General features: G+C 38.1%; 2 long non-coding RNA genes across 2 annotated transcripts in view; one reads left to right on the top strand and one right to left on the bottom strand.

Annotated features, from left to right (window-relative positions):
• Positions 1-867: 867 nt before the first annotated feature.
• Positions 868-8,785, top strand: LOC138356495 (uncharacterized). Its single transcript, XR_011224478.1, has 3 exons — positions 868-981; positions 4,463-4,579; positions 8,478-8,785. It is a non-coding gene; the product is annotated as an uncharacterized lncRNA (long non-coding RNA).
• Positions 8,786-14,700: 5,915 nt separating this feature from the next.
• Positions 14,701-18,812, bottom strand: part of LOC138356494 (uncharacterized) — a 7,564-nt gene continuing 3,452 nt past the window's right edge. Inside the window, exon 3 of the long non-coding RNA XR_011224477.1 lies at positions 14,701-15,008. This is a non-coding gene — a long non-coding RNA (uncharacterized lncRNA). The remainder of the gene's footprint in view (positions 15,009-18,812) is intronic.

Genomic DNA, 18,812 nt, shown 5'->3' with positions numbered 1-18,812 from the left:
TAATGTAGGTGGTTATTTTAATTCGCGGCTACCAGGGGCTTTCTCCCATTATACAATATAAATGTACTCACTAACTATTCTCTGGTATCTGTTCTTCAAGTAAAATTACCTATTTTTTTGTTTAATTAGTCCACAATTCATAAAATTCCTTCAGGTCGATCTTTATATTTAGAAAAACATCTAATCAATTTGGAATTTATTTTTCGTTCACCTACAGTTACCTCCTATTATTTCATTGTTATATTTTATGTCGCTGGTCATTACAATTTTCCAAGAATTTAAACAGCTAAACAGCAAGTAGCATCTTGTTAGAGTACAGGAATTTACCTATGGAGAACCTCGATAGCTGCCGAAAATTATTAATGATTATATATGTAATTTAAAATAATGAATTATATACCATTTCTTATGTTACGTCTTTGGCGGGTAGGCTGTTCTGCGGGTTTACAACCGAATTGTTTAAAAATCACACTATTTTAAATGTATGAGTCACTAGTATGCTCTGATATATGTTCTGCAATGAAAATAAAGATTGTTTTGTTGTTAATTACTCCATAAATGTGTAATGTGTTAATTCAGTCTAAAATCTTTTTGCAACGTTTATATGCGATAAACGTAGCTGGAAACTACCTAATATTTAAAAATAATAGTTACAACATTCTATTAATATATAATGTTGAAATAAATATCACACAAAGTCTGTATATCTGTTTTTAGATGTCTTATAAATCTTCTTTTAAAATAGTATTAATGATTTTTATGAATCTTGAGTAAAAATTATGTTAATTATTATTAATCTAATTGTTATTATTTTAAGTAAAAGAATTGCAAGTATTCGCATAACCACGGGATCTCTGTTTGTGTATGAATGCACGGATTTGTTTTTGTTATGAGAGGGACGCCTTAGAAAGCATTGGTGTAGGCCACCTGTGACTCGCATCCGATCCGACGATCGTCGTCGCCCCTAAATCAACACAACAGGTATTTAGTATTTACGATTATAATAAGTAATATTTCTTTTATAATAATATTGCAGCAGGTGGTGTAGTGGTAGGACACTCGCCTGGCGTTCCGCGAGCGCTATGTCATGGGTTCGTATCCTGGCCGGGGAGGATTTACTGGGCGCAATTCCTTAACTGTAGCCTCTGTTTAACGCAACAGTAAAATGTGTACTTGGATGAAAAAACGATTCTTCGCGGCGGGGATCGTATTCCAGGGACCTGCCCGAAACGCTACTCGTACTAGTGGCTGTACAAGAATGTAACAACTCTTGTATATATCTCAGGTTAGGGCTAGGCATTTACACTCTTAGGTCAGCAAACTAGCTAGAAGGTTAGACTATTAGACTCCACTGGTCAATCGGGGCCCTGCATAATTCAGCTTATCCTAACCTAGCCCAGCTTAAACCATCTTAGCATAGTTCATTCTAGCTGTGCATAGTGCTTGCACAGCCTTGCTTATCCTAGTTTACCTCTTCCTAGCCTACCGTAGCCAAGCCTATCCCAGTATACCCTTACCTAGTCTTGCCTAGCCTAACCCTGCCTTGCTTTTAAACATGACCAGTCCTTCCTACCCTAGCCAAGCCCTGACCAGCTTAGCCAAGCCAATCCCTGCCTAGATTTAGCATAGCCTTGCCTTTTTATTAATATATAGAGGGTACCACCTCTGGTTGAGTATGTAGGAACCCTCCACTTATAGGGTTGAGGGTTCCATATATATATATATATATAATATATATATATATATATATATATATATATATATATATATATATATATATATATATATATATATGTATATATATATATGTCGTACCTAGTAGCCAGAACGCACTTCTCGGCCTACTATGCAAGGCCTGATATGCCTAATAAGCCAAGTTTTCCTGAATTATTATATTTTCTCAATTTTTTTTCTTATGAGATGATAAAGCTACCCATTTCATTATGTATGAGGTCAATATTTTTTTATTGGAGTTAAAATTAATGTAGATATATGACCAAACCTAACCAACCCTACCTAACCTAACTTAACCTATCTTTTTAGGTTAGGTTAGGTTAGGTAGCTGAAAAAGTTAGGTTACGTTTGGTTAGGTAGGTTAGGTAGTCGAAAAACAATTAATTCATGAAAACTTGGCTTATTAGGCAAATCGGGCCTTGCATAGTAGGCAGAGAAGTGCGTTCTGGCTATTAGGTACGACATATATATATTAATATAAATAATGTGTGTGTAAACATGCCACGTGTGTGTAAATCACAAAAATTAACACTTGATGAAAAATGTGACAGTGTCAGACCACGGAGGAAGAATTGAAACAGGAATTTCCTTAAGTACTTTCATATATTAAAACATCTTCAGAAGGAATAATTTTTTATATAAATTAAATTTAAAAAAATCATTCCTCCATCGTCTGACACTCATATATATATATATATAATATATATATATATATATATATATATATATATATATATATATATATATATATATATATATATATATATATAATGTGTGTGTGTGTGTGTACTCACCTAGTTGTGCTTGCGGTGGTTGAGCTCTGGCTCTTTGTCCCGTATGTATGTATTCATATATATATATATATATATATATATATATATATATATATATATATATATATATATATATATATATATATATATATATATATGTCGTACCTAGTAGCCAGAACGCACTTCTCAGCCTGCTATGCAAGGCCCGATTTGTCTAATAAGCCAAGTTCTTCTGAATTAATATATTTTCTGTAATTTTTTTCTTATGAAATGATAAAGCTACCCATTTCATTATGTATGAGGTCAATTTTTTTTATTGGAGTTAAAATTAACGTAGATATATGACCAAATTTAACCAACCCTACCTAACCTAACCTAACCTATCTTTATAGGCTAGGTTAGGTTAGGTAGCCGAAAAAGTTATGTTAGGTTAGGTTAGGTAGGTTAGGTAGTCGAAAAACAATTAATTCATGAAAACTTGCCTTATTAGGCAAATCGGGCCTTGCATAGTAGGCTGAAAAGTGCGTTCTGGCTACTAGGTACGACATATATATATATATATATATATATATATATATATATATATATATATATATATATATATATATATATATATATATATATATATATATATATATGCGAACAAGCCTGAATGGTCCCCAGGACAATATGCAACTGAAAACTCACACCCCAGAAGTGACTCAAACCCATACTGCCAGGAGCAACGCAACTGGTATGTACAGGGACGCCTTAATCCGCTTGACCATCACGACCAGACATAAGGAAGTGATAGCCGAGGCTATTTGACCCACTTCCCCGCTGGCACTCGGATGGTAATCTTGGGCATAGCATTTTATCAAATCACCTCATTTTTGGGGCAACACGTGAGGAACACAAATGCGAACAAGCCTGAATGGTCCCCAGGATAATATGCAACTGAAAACTCACAACCCAGAAGTGACTCGAACCCAATACTGCCAGGAGCAACGCAACTGGTATGTACAGGGACGCCTTAATCCGCTTGACCATCACGACCAGACATAAGGAAGTGATAGCCGAGGCTATTTGACCCACTTCCCCGCTGGCACTCGGATGGTAATCTTGGGCATAGCATATGGGTTCGAGTCACTTCTGGGGTGTGAGTTTTCAGTTATATACAGGTATATATATATATATATATATATATATATATATATATATATATATATATATATATATATATATATATATATATATATATATATATATATATATAATATTAATATTATATATCTTGCCTGAAATGCTGCGTGTACTAGTGGCTTTACAAGATTTTGTGGTTATTCTCTATATCTGGTTCACCTAACAGTAAATAAGTACCTGGGAGTTAGACAGTTGCTATGGGCTGCTTCCTAGGGATGTGTGTGTGTGTTTGTATTCATGTTGAATTTTACAAAGTAGGAAGAAATGTTCGTAAAAAAAAAAAATCAAATATTTTTGAAAGTATAAGTAGATTTGATATTTTTCTCTAATTGTTTATTTCTGCTGTCTCGCCTCCTTTATAAAATGGCATCATTCTTGCTTTTTTAAGGATATCAGGAAAAGTAAGGCACTCCAGAGATTTGTTGACTCCTTCCTAGTGTTGCCTAGCCCAGCCCAGCCTAGACAAGGCAGGCTGGGCATCCTAGCCTCACGCAGCTTAGCCCCCACCTACATGTAGCATCCCAGTCCATCCTAAGTGATCATTACCTTACTGGCTGTGTTTTCTCTTCAGCCCTGAATGTAATGTGGTGGAACATAAGCAGATACATATCAGGTCTTAGAGAATCTGTACTTCATACATTTCTTAATAATGTCTCACAAATATTTAAATAATTAAAAAAAAATTGTATAATAACTTCATATTATTCTTGCAATTTATTTTTGCATTTTTTTTATACAAAATTTACATTTTAAAAGATTACCTCTATTTTTAGATTGATGACTTGAAGACTACAGTGCCATCCACAGCAAATCATGGTCTTAAAATATCTCCTAGCAATGACGAGACCAATTTTCACAGAGATCAAATTTTTGCTAAGCAGTAGTCACAGGTAAATATATATTATATATATAATATTATATATATAAAATTAACTTCTTCATTGCTCAAAGCACCTTTAGACATTCTGAGAGTTGTAATATTTTATTAATTAATTAATTAGGCTATATTTTAATGTTTTGTAATGTTTTCATTACTTTTTTTGTTTTGAAATATAAATTGTTGAGTTTTGAAACATTTTGACATTAACTATACCTGAATATTTATAAACAAAAAAATACCAGAACTATGTCCTTGACAATTGCACTAAGAATTCTTTGCCAAAATCAGGTGCTCAGTGCAGTAGTTAAAAACTTAAAAGTTGTACCACCTCTGGTGCAAGATTAGGGACCCATAGCCTCAGAGAAGAAAATAGAGAGTACTCAGAGAAGGCCTTGAATAATAGGCAGGCTGTTTCTGTGTGTTTCGACGGTAAGCTTGCTGACACCAAATGTAGTTACCTAAGTGTAGTTACAGGATTAGAGCTACGCTCGTGGTGTCCCGTCTACCCAGCACTCTTTGTCACATAATGCTTTGAAACTACTGACGGTCTTGGCCGCCACCACCTTCTCACTTAACTTGTTCCAACCGTGTACCACTCTGTATGCGAAAGGAAATTTTTTTATATTTCTTTGGCATCTTTGTTTAGTTAGTTTAAATCTATGACCTTTTGTTCTTGAAGTTCCAGGTCTCGGGAAATCTTCCCTATCGATTTTATCAATTCCTGTTACTATTTTGTACATAGTGATTTTATCACCTCTTTTTGTTGTCTTCTAGTTTTGGCATATTTAATGCCTCTGACCTCTCCACATAGCTCTTGCCCTTTAGTTCTGGGAGCCACTTAGTAGCATGTCTTTGCACCTTTTCCAGTTTGTTGATGTGCTTCTTAAGATATGGGCACCAAACAACCGCTGCATATTCTAGCCTTGGCCGAACAAAACTCGTGAACAATTTCTTTAGTATTTCGCTATCCATGTATTTAAACAAAATTCTGAAGTTAGAAAGCATGGCATAGGCTCCTCACACAACGTTCTTTATGTGGGCCTCAAGTGATAGTTTTCTATCTAGAATCAACCCTAGACCTCTTTCTTTTATCAGAATTATATAAAGATTTCTCACATAATTTGTAGGTTGTGTGGGATCTATGTTCTATTCCACATTCCATAACATGGCATTTATTCACATTAAATTTCATTTGCCAAGTGGTGCTCCATATATTTATTTTGTCCAGGTTTTCTTGAAGGGCATGACAATCATCTAAATTTCTTATCCATCCCATTATCTTAGCATCATCAGCAAACATGTTTATATAATTCTGTATTCCAACTGGTAGATCATTTATGTAGACAATGAACATTTCTGGTGCATGTACTGTGGTACTCCACTTGTGACACTTCTCCAGTCCGATTGCCTCTGATTACTGCCCTCATTTTTCTATCAGTCAGAAACTTTTTCATCCATGTTAGAAGCTTACCTGTCACCCATCCAAAATTTTCTAGTTTCCAGAACAACCTCTTATGTGGAACTCTGTCGAAAGCCTTTTTTATGTCTAGATAGATGCAGTCAACCCAACTACCTTTTTCCTTTAAAATCTCTGTGGCTCAATCATAGAAACTGAGTAAATTCGATACACAGGATCTTCCAGATCGTAAACAATACTGTCTGTGTGATATTATATAATTTCTCTCCAGGTGTTCTTCCCATTTAGTTTTTATTATTTTTTGTTTTTTTCAATCCTTTCACTGTTACACTTGTCAATGATTCAGGTCTATAACTGAGAGGGGTGGGGTCTTCCCTGTTGCCACTTTTGTAGATTGGAACTATGTTAGCCTTTTTCCACATGTTTGCTATGACTCCTGTACACAGGGATGCCTGAAAGATCAGGTGAAGTGGAAGGCTGAGCTCAGATGCACATTTTCTCAGAACCCATGGTGAAACTCCATCTGGACCAACTGCTTTGTTCTTACTTAGCTACTTTAGCATATTTTCCACTTCATCTCTAGACACCTCTATACGCTCTATGATGTTCTCAGAAATTCTTATTGTGTCTGGTTCTCTTAAGATTTCATTTTGTATAAACACACTTTGGAACTTTTGGTTTAATGTTTCACACATTGCATTATCATTTTCTGTGAATCTGTTTCCTATTTTCAACCTCTGGATATTATCCTTTACCTGCAATTTGTTGTTTATGAATTTGTAGAATAGGCCCAGTTCTGTTTTACATTTATCCATTATCCCTTTTTAAAAATTTCTTTCTGCCTCTTCCCTTACAGCTGTATAGTTGTTTCTCGCATCTTTGTATCGCTGGTATGATTGGGGGTTTGGCTTCTTTCTATTTTGATACCTGCTTGATGGGGTTCTGCTCTTCTACTCCCCAAGCCCGGCCCGAGGCCAGGCTCGACTTGTGAGAGTTTGGTCCACCAGGCTGTTGCTTGGAGCGGCCCGCAGGGCCACATACCCACAACATCCCGGCTGATCCGGAACTTCTCTTAGAAAACAGTCCAGTTTTCTCCTGAAGATGTCCACGGTTGTTCCGGCAGGAACAACCGTGCAACCGTGCTCTGAAGGGGAAAGTGAATACTGAGCAGTACTCGAGACGGGACAACATAAGTGACTTGAAGAGTACAACCATTGTGATGGGATCCCTGGATTTGAAAGTTCTCGTAATCCATCCGATCATTTTTCTGGCTGACGCAATATTTGCTTGGTTATGCTCCCTAAACATTAGATCGTCGGACATCATTATTCCCAAATCCTTGACATGCTGTTTTTCTACTATGGGAAGATTCGATTGTGTTTTGTACCCTGTATTATGTTTCAGATCCTCATTTTTGCCATACCTGAAATTTATCACTGTTAAACATCATGTTATTTTCTGCTGCCCAATCGAAAACTTTGTTGACATCTGCTTGTAGTTTTTCAATGTCTTTCATTCCATTTTTGTGTCTTTTGGTCTGTGGCCCTCTCTCAATTTCTGTTGAACCAATCCTGTTTTCTGGCCCTGCATCTCTGTTTTGGTATGAATGTTTGTGTGCCTTCATTGTATATTTTGCAAAATTTGGCATACATTTAATTTACTTCCCTGTCTAGCAACAAGTCTGCCTAATTACTTATTAAAAAAAATTTGAAGTTCCCCATAGTTCTCTCTCTCTTGAAATCAAGTTTATCAACTGTTTCAATGTCCCCATTTTCTGTGTGTGTGTGTTTGGAGGCTAAGCTTGCTGATACCATGTGTGTGTGTGTTTGGAGGCTAAGCTTGCTGATACCATGTGTGTGTGTGTGTGTGTTTGGAGGCTAAGCTTGCTGATACCATGTGTGTGTGTGTGTTTGGAGGCTAAGTTTGCTGATACCATTTGTGTGTGTGTGTTTAGAGGCTAAGCTTGCTGATACCATGTGTGTATTTGGAGGCTAAGCTTGCTGATACCATGTGTGTGTGTGTTTGGAGGCTAAGCTTACTGATACCATGTGTGTGTGTGTGTGTTTGGAGGCTAAGCTTGCTGATACCATGTGTGTGTGTGTGTGTTTGGAGGCTAAGCTTGCTGATACCATGTGTGTGTGTGTGTTTGGAGGCTAAGTTTGCTAACACCGTGTGTGTACTCACCTGTTTAAATAATAATAGGGGTGTGTACCACCTCTGGTGCAATTGTAGGGACCCACAGCCTTGAAGAAAATAAAGAGTATTCAGAGAAGACCTTGTGGATTCTCACTGAACACTAATCTTTTCTTCTCCTACCACCCCTCTTATTTTGTTTTATGCTGTATTCTATTATATATCATATAAATACATAGCCAAATGGCAATATTTATTATGTCTATACAAAAAGAAGACATCCACTTTATTTTTTTCTCTCCTTTGTTTCTATGTGGATTTTGTTGTGACTAATGATTCTCCTCCTTCCCATCAACAGGTCTTCCTCACTGGGCTTGCTCGGCTTTTGTGTTACTGTGAGGGTGCCATCATCGTTTACCCTTCAAGACTGACTCATGCTGGCATTGCATTTGTGGACTTCCCTTCACAGTAAACAGTCCTTCTCCATATGGTGATTGTCCAGGGCAAGCAGGGTGTGACTGCCATCTTGGAGAAGCAGGGTCTTTTAATATGAAGAATCTTCCGTCTTCTCTACTTACGCCAGCTTGTGCCGGCCTTGCATTCTTGTTACTTCATGGCCCTTGGGCCTTTTTTATTTATTTTACATAATAAATTTTTTGATTAATACCCGTGTTTCACAAGAGATCCTTAACATTTTAAGCACCAATTGTATTGACTAATGTACGTCTTGTAACCTTTAAGACATAAATAGACAAGACATAGATAAATGAGTGAATAATACTGAGTGACTAGGTTAGGGCGAGGAACATAGTACAGTGTCTGGCTTTGGAAGAATGCCTACTGTTTTAGAAACCTTATTGCCATGATCATAATCGTATGGGTTAAAAAGCATCTGTTGTCACTCCCACACTGTGGCTTGTTGAGCTTGAAACCTTTGCTCCTTGTTCGTGTTACATCTGACCTTTTGAAGAAATTGTATGAATCAATATCCTCCAAATTGTTCAGTATTTTAAAGGTTTCGCTCTATTACTCTCTCATTTGCATATATCTAAGCATATAGATTAGATATAGATTTAGATTAGATTTTTTATTCAGGTAAAGGTACATACATTGCAGATGAGTTACAAAGGGAAAGACAATGACTAGAGTTCACTAGCTCTATTGGAAGAGAAACGTCTGCAAGACAAGTGTGGGCAAAAATTAAGGTAGCTAAGGGGAGCAGAGCCCGGCCTGCGGCTCACAACGACCCCCAGGGTAAGGCTGAAGAACTAATACACAAGTGGAGTGATGCAGCATCATCCTCCTCCCTCCCTGCAGAAGTAAGCAGGGAACAGCTCCTCCGACATAATGACAGAAGGATTAGGATAACAAGAGCACAATCTAGTGATGACGAGTATGGGGAACCAATTACAGCCAAGGAAGTAAAGGGGGCTATGAAAAGGGTAAAAGTACAGCACCTGGTGAAGATGGCGTCACCTACGACATACTCAATGCACTGTGTGAAGTGTCTGGCAATCCACTACTCCACCTGTTTAAGAAGTCATTCCTATGTGGAGTGTTGCCCACACAATGGAAACATGCAATAATGGTCCCAATACCGAAACCCAATGACCCTGGCAATTATAGACCTATCAGTCTCATGTAATGCACTTGGAAGATGCTTGAAAGGATCATCCTAAACCGACTATTGCACAAAATAGGCAGGTTAGGGGAGGGGTCAATGGATTTGTTAAAGGACGGAGGACAGCAAACTATAGTTAATTACCTTGCTAATGATACAGCTAAGTACTCCCAATAAACTCGCACCTCGGGGCAAAATTTTAAAATTTAAAATACAATACCTAAAGCCACTAATACGCATAGCGTTTCGGGCAAGTATATACGAAGTAAAACCCAAACAAAGAACTGACTCCGTAGGACCCATAAAAGATGAGACTACAATTTTAAGTTGTATCATAAAAGGGCGGCAAACACTCTCAATGAATACCTAACATCAGTGTTAACACTAGAAAGCTTGAATGACATCCCATCACCAACACAAATGTTTGTCGGAGGTAAGGAGAATGAATTAAGAGAAATACCAATTACACGCGACACAATCAGGAAGAGCATTGACAAACTAAAAGACTCAGAAGCCCAAAGTGTAAATGGATTTAAGTCCCAAGTCGTAAAGGAACTGGCAAATTAATTGGGTGGTTGTAGGTAGGAGCTGCCTCGTATGGGCCGGTGGGCCTTCTGCAGTTGCCTTTGTTCTTGTGTTCTTGTGTTCTTATGTTGAGTAGCAACATTTGCAAATTTGCAGATGATACAAAAATAGGTAGGGAAATTAACACGGAAGAAGACTCACTATCACTTCAAGTTGATCTAAATAGGGTTTTGAAATGGTCAAAAGATTGACAGATGCAGTTTAATGCTGATAAATGTAAAGTTTTGAGACTAGGTAATGATGATAGTTACAAGATATGAGCTAGATGGTGTTGAGATTGCGAAGTCGGATTGTGAAAGGGATCTGGGAGTTATGATTAGTAAGAATTTAAAACAAAAGGATCAATGCATGAATGCTCGTAATAAGGCAAATAGGACACTGGGATTTATTAATCGAAGTGTTAGTAACAAGACACCTGGTGTGGTTCTTCAGCTATATCTTGCTCTGGTTAGGCCCCATTTACATTATGCAGTTCAGTTTTGGTCGCCATATTATAGAATGAATATAAATTCACTTGAACGTGTCTAGAGTAGGGTGACTATGTTAATTCCCCAAAATAGAAATCTTTTATATGAAGAAAGATTAACAAAGCTTAAATTGCATTCACTGGAAAAGCGAAGAGTTAGGGGTGATATGATAGAGGTTTACAAGTGGATGAATGGACATAACAAAGGGGATATTAGTAGGGTATTAAAAGTATCAACACATGACAGAACACAAAACAATGGGTATAAATTGGATAAGTTTAGATTTAGGAAAGACTTGGGTAAATACTGGTTTGGCAACAGGGTTGTTGATTTGTGGAACCAATTACCGCGTAACGTGGTGGAGGTGGGGTCCCTCGATTGTTTCAAGCGTGGGTTGGACATGTATATGAGTGGGTTTGGGTGGTTATAGATAGGAGCTGCCTCGTATGGGCCAATAGGCCTTCTGCAGTTGCCTTTATTCTTATGCTCTTAATTCACTATGCTTGCCAGTGAAACTCCTTTTCAGAAAATCGCTGGACCATGGAATAGTTCCCCTAGTAATAGTTGAAGGTGATGTAGTGATCGAGTAATCCTTATACTCCATTATCTCATCATCATAATGGCATAACTAATTACACAAGCATTAATCCTATCCCTATTTACAGGTAACGGTTTTCCACTCTTCTTTATCTTACTGTGAGGTGTCGTCACCGTACATAAGCAAGCGACTTGAGAATAGCACATTACGGGCTATTCATGCCCGTGCCACCTCTTGGGTGGCTTAATCTTTATAAATAAATCAGAATAGCACACACCACACGGGAGACATCTCCCGTCACGCAGGGTGCAGTCGCACCTCCACAGATCTCCAGTATCAGCTCTTGATATTGGTAATGGCTCAAAAGGGCCACCACTTACGGGGTATTCATGCCCGTGTCACCTCTTGGGTGGCTTAATCTTCATCAATCAATCGAATAGCACACAGTACAATCTCCAGTCAAGAATGTAGCACTCGGCGTGTACAGTTCTAATCGACCCAAGACGCTACAGCCTCGACACAGAGCAGACAGCAGACTACGACCGTTGTTCAGGTCCATGTAAACTACATCTACCCGAAGTCCTTCGTCTGAATAGCCAGTTACCAGTTACAGGAGATACTTTTTCACCCACATAGTTATTAACTCATGGAACCGCCTACCCACCGAAGCGGTACGTGGCAAAACGATGCTGATTTTCAAAATATACCTGGAAAAGATCATTCCTCCCTACACCTGGGGGGTACCTTCGTTAAAGTAAAAAGGTATACAGAAATAACAAAGAAAATAGATATGAATACTATTACCTTCGATGTTAGTAGTAGTTGTGCAAGTGAGGAGAAAGAAAAAATATTACGGAGTTCATGGATGAAAGTAGATTGATAATATTATCTTGGAACGTTAATGGATTAAAAACTAGAGCGGTGGATGTACACTATTATACTCTTAGAGAGAATATTAACATAGCAGCACTCCAGGAAACTGGGGATAGGGATGGTAACATTCTGAACATGAAGATGAACATGTTGAACATGAAGATGTTCAACTGCTGGGCGAGCCCTCTCCTACTCATCTGAGGGGAGGGAGATTAGATTATGCTTGTTTGATAAATGCTGATGGCATAGAGGAGAATTGTCTTACTGTGGATGAAATGCTAAGAGATTTTGCATTACAAATACAGCTTAAACTAGATAAAAAGCATGCCTGCCTTCAGAGGAAAAGCTTACAGTTTAATAAGGGAGAATTAAGGGGTCTTGTTGGTCATATTAAGTCTTGGTATGATACTTATAAGCCAGTTTCGGCAGAAGCATTTTATTAAGATTTAATTAAGGAGGTAGATGTATTTAATGCAACATTGAACCGGAAAACATCTGGTATAGAAAAGCATCCCCCATAAAAGTGTGCGGAGAAGAGAAAGGAAATTTGGAGCAAGTATTGGCAGGAGTTTGCAGAGAAAGTTGGGAGTAACAAACTTGAAGGAAATCTGGCAAGACATAAATGAAATAAGGGGTAAAAAGCATAATTTTGTTGCACATCCTGACCAATAAGGAATTGCAAAAGGTCTCGTAAATAAATGGGCGGAAGCTGCCAAACTTAGTTCATTTAATTACCCGCTGTAACGAGAGAGTCGTTTGATTCTTGGAAAGATCTAAGAAAGGATTTTATACTTACAGCAGGTAACAGTGGTGATGTCACTTGCACAGGTATTACCAGAGAAGAACTAATAACGGCGATTAAAGTTGGGAAATCTACCGCCCCCTGGGGAGGATGGAGTAACTTATGAAATACTTAATGAACTTGCCATTATGACGAAAAGCCTGCTGTTAGACCTCTTTAATATTAGTTATAAAGAGGGCAGAATTCCCAGTAAATGAAAAAGAACTATGATCATCCTTATCCCTAAAGCCAATGGAGAGTACAGACCTGTGTCTTTAACCTCGTGTTTTTGTAAAATGATGGAGAGGATCATTTTAAATAAACTTTTGAATATAATAGGTGATCAGCTGTCTAATAATTTTTCGGGTTCCTCAGAGGAAAAAGTACCTCTGACTGTATTATTAAATGTCTAGCTAATGGTAATGATTATTATAGAATTTTTATTGATTTATAAGGAGCTTTTGATAAAGCCAACAAAGAGGTTATTTTATATGAATTAGCTGGTCTTGGTGTTGAAGGGAGATTATTGCGCTGGATAGGGGATTATCTTCAGGAAAGGAAGGCTCAGGTGTGGTATCAAGGTTGTATGGTTCAAGGTATCAAGGTCAAGAACTCTGCACACCTCAGGGAGGAGTGTTGAGTCTCACCCTGTTTTATGTACTAATGAATAAGATAGCATCTGAGAAATACTCAAATTGGGTAACTCCAATCATATATGCTGATGATATTTTGTTTCAGGGCAAAGATATTTCAAAGATTCAAACAGTGTTGGACAATTTCGGAAACCAGTGTCACCACATGGGACTAGTGGTTAATGAAGACAAAACTAAAGTTTGAATGTAGAAGTCGGAGGCCCATTATATTGGAAATAAACGGTAAAAATATAGTTAATATATATAAATATTTAGGCATATATGTTGGATATACCTATGAGAGTTTGGAAACTGAGATGAACAGACTGTTGAGTCAATGTCGGAAGAGATTACAACCTCTGAAGGCCTTGGCATGCTGTGGAAAGGAGTGGGAGTCCAAGTGCTACGAATGATGTACTTGAGTACTGTAAGATTTCTTATTGATTATGCTGCACCTGTCATTTCTTGTTTTGGTAAAGGTAGGATGGGCAAGTTGGAGAAGATACAAAATGAAGCCGTTGGGGGTCGTTGTGAGCCGCTGCTACCTTAATTTTTGCCCACACTTGTCTTGCAGACGTTTCTCTTCCAATAGAGCTAGTGAACTCTATTCAATGTCTTTCCCTTTGTAACTCATCTGCAATGTATGTACCTTTACCTGAATAAAAAATCTAATCTAAATCTATATCTAATCTATATGCTTAGATATATGCAAATGATAGAGTAATAGAGCGAAACCTTTAAAATACTGAACAATTTGGAGGATATTGATTCATACAATTTCTTCAAAAGGTCAGATGTAACACGAACAAGGAGCAAAGGTTTCAAGCTCAACAAGCCACAGTGTGGGAGTGACAACAGATGCTTTTTAACCCATACGATTATGATCATGGCAATAAGGTTTCTAAAACAGTAGGCATTCTTCCAAAGCCAGACACTGTACTATGTTCCTCGCCCTAACCTAGTCACTCAGTATTATTCACTCATTTATCTATGTCTTGTCTATTTATGTCTTAAAGGTTACAAGACGTACATTAGTCAATACAATTGGTGCTTAAAATGTTAAGGATCTCTTGTGAAACACGGGTATTAATCAAAAAATTTATTATGTAAAATAAATAAAAAAGGCCCAAGGGCCATGAAGTAACAAGAATGCAAGGCCGGCACAAGCTGGCGTAAGTAGAGAAGACGGAAGATTCTTCATATTAAAAGACCCTGCTTCTCCAAGATGGCAGTCACACCCTGCTTGCCCTGGACAATCACCATATGGAGAAGGACTGTTTACTGTGAAGGGAAGTCCACAAATGCAATGCCAGCATGAGTCAGTCTTGAAGGGTAAACGATGATGGCACCCTCACAGTAACACAAAAGCCGAGCAAGCCCAGTGAGGAAGACCTGTTGATGGGAAGGAGGAGAATCATTAGTCACAACAAAATCCACATAGAAACAAAGGAGAGAAAAAAAATAAAGTGGATGTCTTCTTTTTGTATAGACATAATAAATATTGCCATTTGGCTATGTATTTATATGATATATAATAGAATACAGCATAAAACAAAATAAGAGGGGTGATAGGAGAAGAAAAGATTAGTGTTCAGTGAGAATCCACAAGGTCTTCTCTGAATACTCTATTTTCTTCAAGGCTGTGGGTCCCTACAATTGCACCAGAGGTGGTACACACCCCTATTATTATTTAAACAGGTGAGTACACACACGGTGTTAGCAAACTTAGCCTCCAAACACACGCACACACATGGTATCAGCAAGCTTAGCCTCCAAACACACACACACATGGTATCAGCAAGCTTAGCCTCCAAACACACACACACACACATGGTATCAGCAAGCTTAGCCTCCAAACACACACACACATGGTATCAGCAAGCTTAGCCTCCAAATACACACATGGTATCAGCAAGCTTAGCCTCTAAACACACACACACAAATGGTATCAGCAAGCTTAGCCTCCAAATACACACACACACATGGTATCAGCAAGCTTAGCCTCTAAGCACACACACACACACACACACACATGGTATCAGCAAGCTTAGCCTCCAAACACACACACACACACATGGTATCAGCAAGCTTAGCCTCCAAACACACACACACACACATGGTATCAGCAAGCTTAGCCTCCAAACACACACACACACAAATGGTATCAGCAAGCTTAGCCTCCAAACACACACACACACATGGTATCAGCAAGCTTAGCCTCCAAACACACACACACGCACATGGTATCAGCAAGCTTAGCCTCCAAACACACACACACATGGTATCAGCAAGCTTAGCCTCCAAACACACACACACAGAAAATGGGGACATTGAAACAGTTGATAAACTTGATTTCAAGAGAGAGAGGTCACTATGGGGAACTTCAATTTTTTTTTAATAAGTAATTAGGCAGACTTGTTGCTAGACAGGGAAGTAAATTAAATGTATGCCAAATTTTGCAAAATATACAATGAAGGCACACAAACATTCATACCAAAACAGAGATGCAGGGCCAGAAAACAGGATTGGTTCAACAGAAATTGAGAGAGGGCCACAGACCAAAAGACACAAAAATGGAATGAAAGACATTGAAAAACTACAAGCAGATGTCAACAAAGTTTTCGATTGGGCAGCAGAAAATAACATGATGTTTAACAGTGATAAATTTCAGGTATGGCAAAAATGAGGATCTGAAACATAATACAGGGTACAAAACACAATCGAATCTTCCCATAGTAGAAAAACAGCATGTCAAGGATTTGGGAATAATGATGTCCGACGATCTAATGTTTAGGGAGCATAACCAAGCAAATATTGCGTCAGCCAGAAAAATGATCGGATGGATTACGAGAACTTTCAAATCCAGGGATCCCATCACAATGGTTGTACTCTTCAAGTCACTTATGTTGTCCCGTCTCGAGTACTGCTCAGTATTCACTTCCCCCTTCAGAGCAGGAGAGATTGCTGAAATAGAGGGAATACAGAGAACATATACGGCACGCATAGACGAGATAAAACACCTAAATTATTGGGATCGTCTCAAAGCTCTCCAAATGTACTCTCTAGAAAGGAGACGAGAGAGATACCAAATAATATACACATGGAAGATACTGGAGGGCCAGGTCCCAAATCTACACAGTAAAATAACAACGTACTGGAGTGAACGATATGGAAAAAAATGCAAGATTGAACCAGTGAAGAGCAGAGGTGCCACAGGCACAATCAGAGAGCACTGTATAAACATCAGAGGTCCGCGGTTGTTCAACGTCCTCCCAGCGACTATAAGAAATATTGCCGGAACAACCGTGGACATCTTCAGGAGAAAACTGGACTGTTTTCTAAGAGAAGTTCCGGATCAGCCGGGCTGTGGTGGGTATGTGGCCCTGCGGGCCGCTCCAAGCAACAGCCTGGTGGACCAAACTCTCACAAGTCGAGCCTGGCTTGGGGAGTAGAAGAGCAGAACCCCATCAAGCAGGTATCAAAATAGAAAGAAGCCAAACCCCCAATCATACCAGCGATACAAAGATGCGAGAAACAACTATACAGCAGTAAGGGAAGAGGCAGAAAGAAATTTTTAAAAAGGGATAATGGATAAATGTAAAACAGAACTGGGCCTATTCTACAAATTCATAAACAACAAATTGCAGGTAAAGGATAATATCCAGAGGTTGAAAATAGGAAACAGATTCACAGAAAATGATAATGCAATGTGTGAAACATTAAACCAAAAGTTCCAAAGTGTGTTTATACAAAATGAAATCTTAAGAGAACCAGACACAATAAGAATTTCTGAGAACATCATAGAGCGTATAGAGGTGTCTAGAGATGAAGTGGAAAATATGCTAAAGTAGCTAAGTAAGAACAAAGCAGTTGGTCCAGATGGAGTTTCACCATGGGTTCTGAGAAAATGTGCATCTGAGCTCAGCCTTCCACTTCACCTGATCTTTCAGGCATCCCTGTGTACAGGAGTCATAGCAAACATGTGGAAAAAGGCTAACATAGTTCCAATCTACAAAAGTGGCAACAGGGAAGACCCCACCTCTCTCAGTTATAGACCTGAATCATTGACAAGTGTAACAGTGAAAGGATTGAAAACAAAAACAAAAAATAATAAAAACTAAATGGGTAGAACACCTGGAGAGAAATTATATAATATCACACAGACAGTATTGTTTTCGATCTGGAAGATCCTGTGTATCGAATTTACTCAGTTTCTATGATTGAGCCACAGAGATTTTAAAGGAAAAAGGTAGTTGGGTTGACTGCATCTATCTAGACATAAAAAAGGCTTTCGACAGAGTTCCACATAAGAGGTTGTTCTGGAAACTAGAAAATTTTGGATGGGTGACACTTAAGCTTCTAACATGGATGAAAAATTTTCTGACTGATAGAAAAATGAGGGCAGTAATCAGAGGCAATCGGACTGGAGAAGTGTCACAAGTGGAGTACCACAGTACATGCACCAGAAATGTTCATTGTCTACATAAATGATCTACCAGTAGGAATACAGAATTATATAAACATGTTTGCTGATGATGCTAAGATAATGGGATGGATAAGAAATTTAGATGATTGTCATGCCCTTCAAGAAGACCTGGACAAAATAAGTATATGGAGCACCACTTGGCAAATGAAATTTAATGTGAATAAATGCCATGTTATGGAATGTGGAATAGAACATAGATCCCACACAACCTACAAATTATGTGAGAAATCTTTATATAATTCTGATAAAAGAAAGAGGTCTAGGGTTGATTCTAGATAGAAAACTATCACTTGAGGCCCACATAAAGAACGTTGTGTGAGGAGCCTATGCCACGCTTTCTAACTTCAGAATTTTGTTTAAATACATGGATGGCGAAATACTAAAGAAATTGTTCGAGTTTTTTTCGGCCAAGGCTAGAATATGCAGCGGTTGTGTGGTGCCCATATCTTAAGAAGCACATCAACAAACTGGAAAAGGTGCAAAGACATGCTACTAAGTGGCTCCCAGAACTAAAGGGCAAGAGCTATGTGGAGAGGTCAGAGGCATTAAATATGCCAAAACTAGAAGACAACAAAAAGAGGTGATAAAATCACAATGTACAAAATAGTAACAGGAATTGATAAAATCGATAGGGAAGATTTCCCGAGACCTGGAACTTCAAGAACAAAAGGTCATAGATTTAAACTAACTAAACAAAGATGCCAAAGAAA

This window comes from Procambarus clarkii, chromosome 72 (assembly GCF_040958095.1).
Source record: "Procambarus clarkii isolate CNS0578487 chromosome 72, FALCON_Pclarkii_2.0, whole genome shotgun sequence".
Classification (NCBI taxonomy): domain Eukaryota; kingdom Metazoa; phylum Arthropoda; class Malacostraca; order Decapoda; family Cambaridae; genus Procambarus; species Procambarus clarkii.
This window is presented reverse-complemented; position numbering and strand designations above follow the sequence as displayed.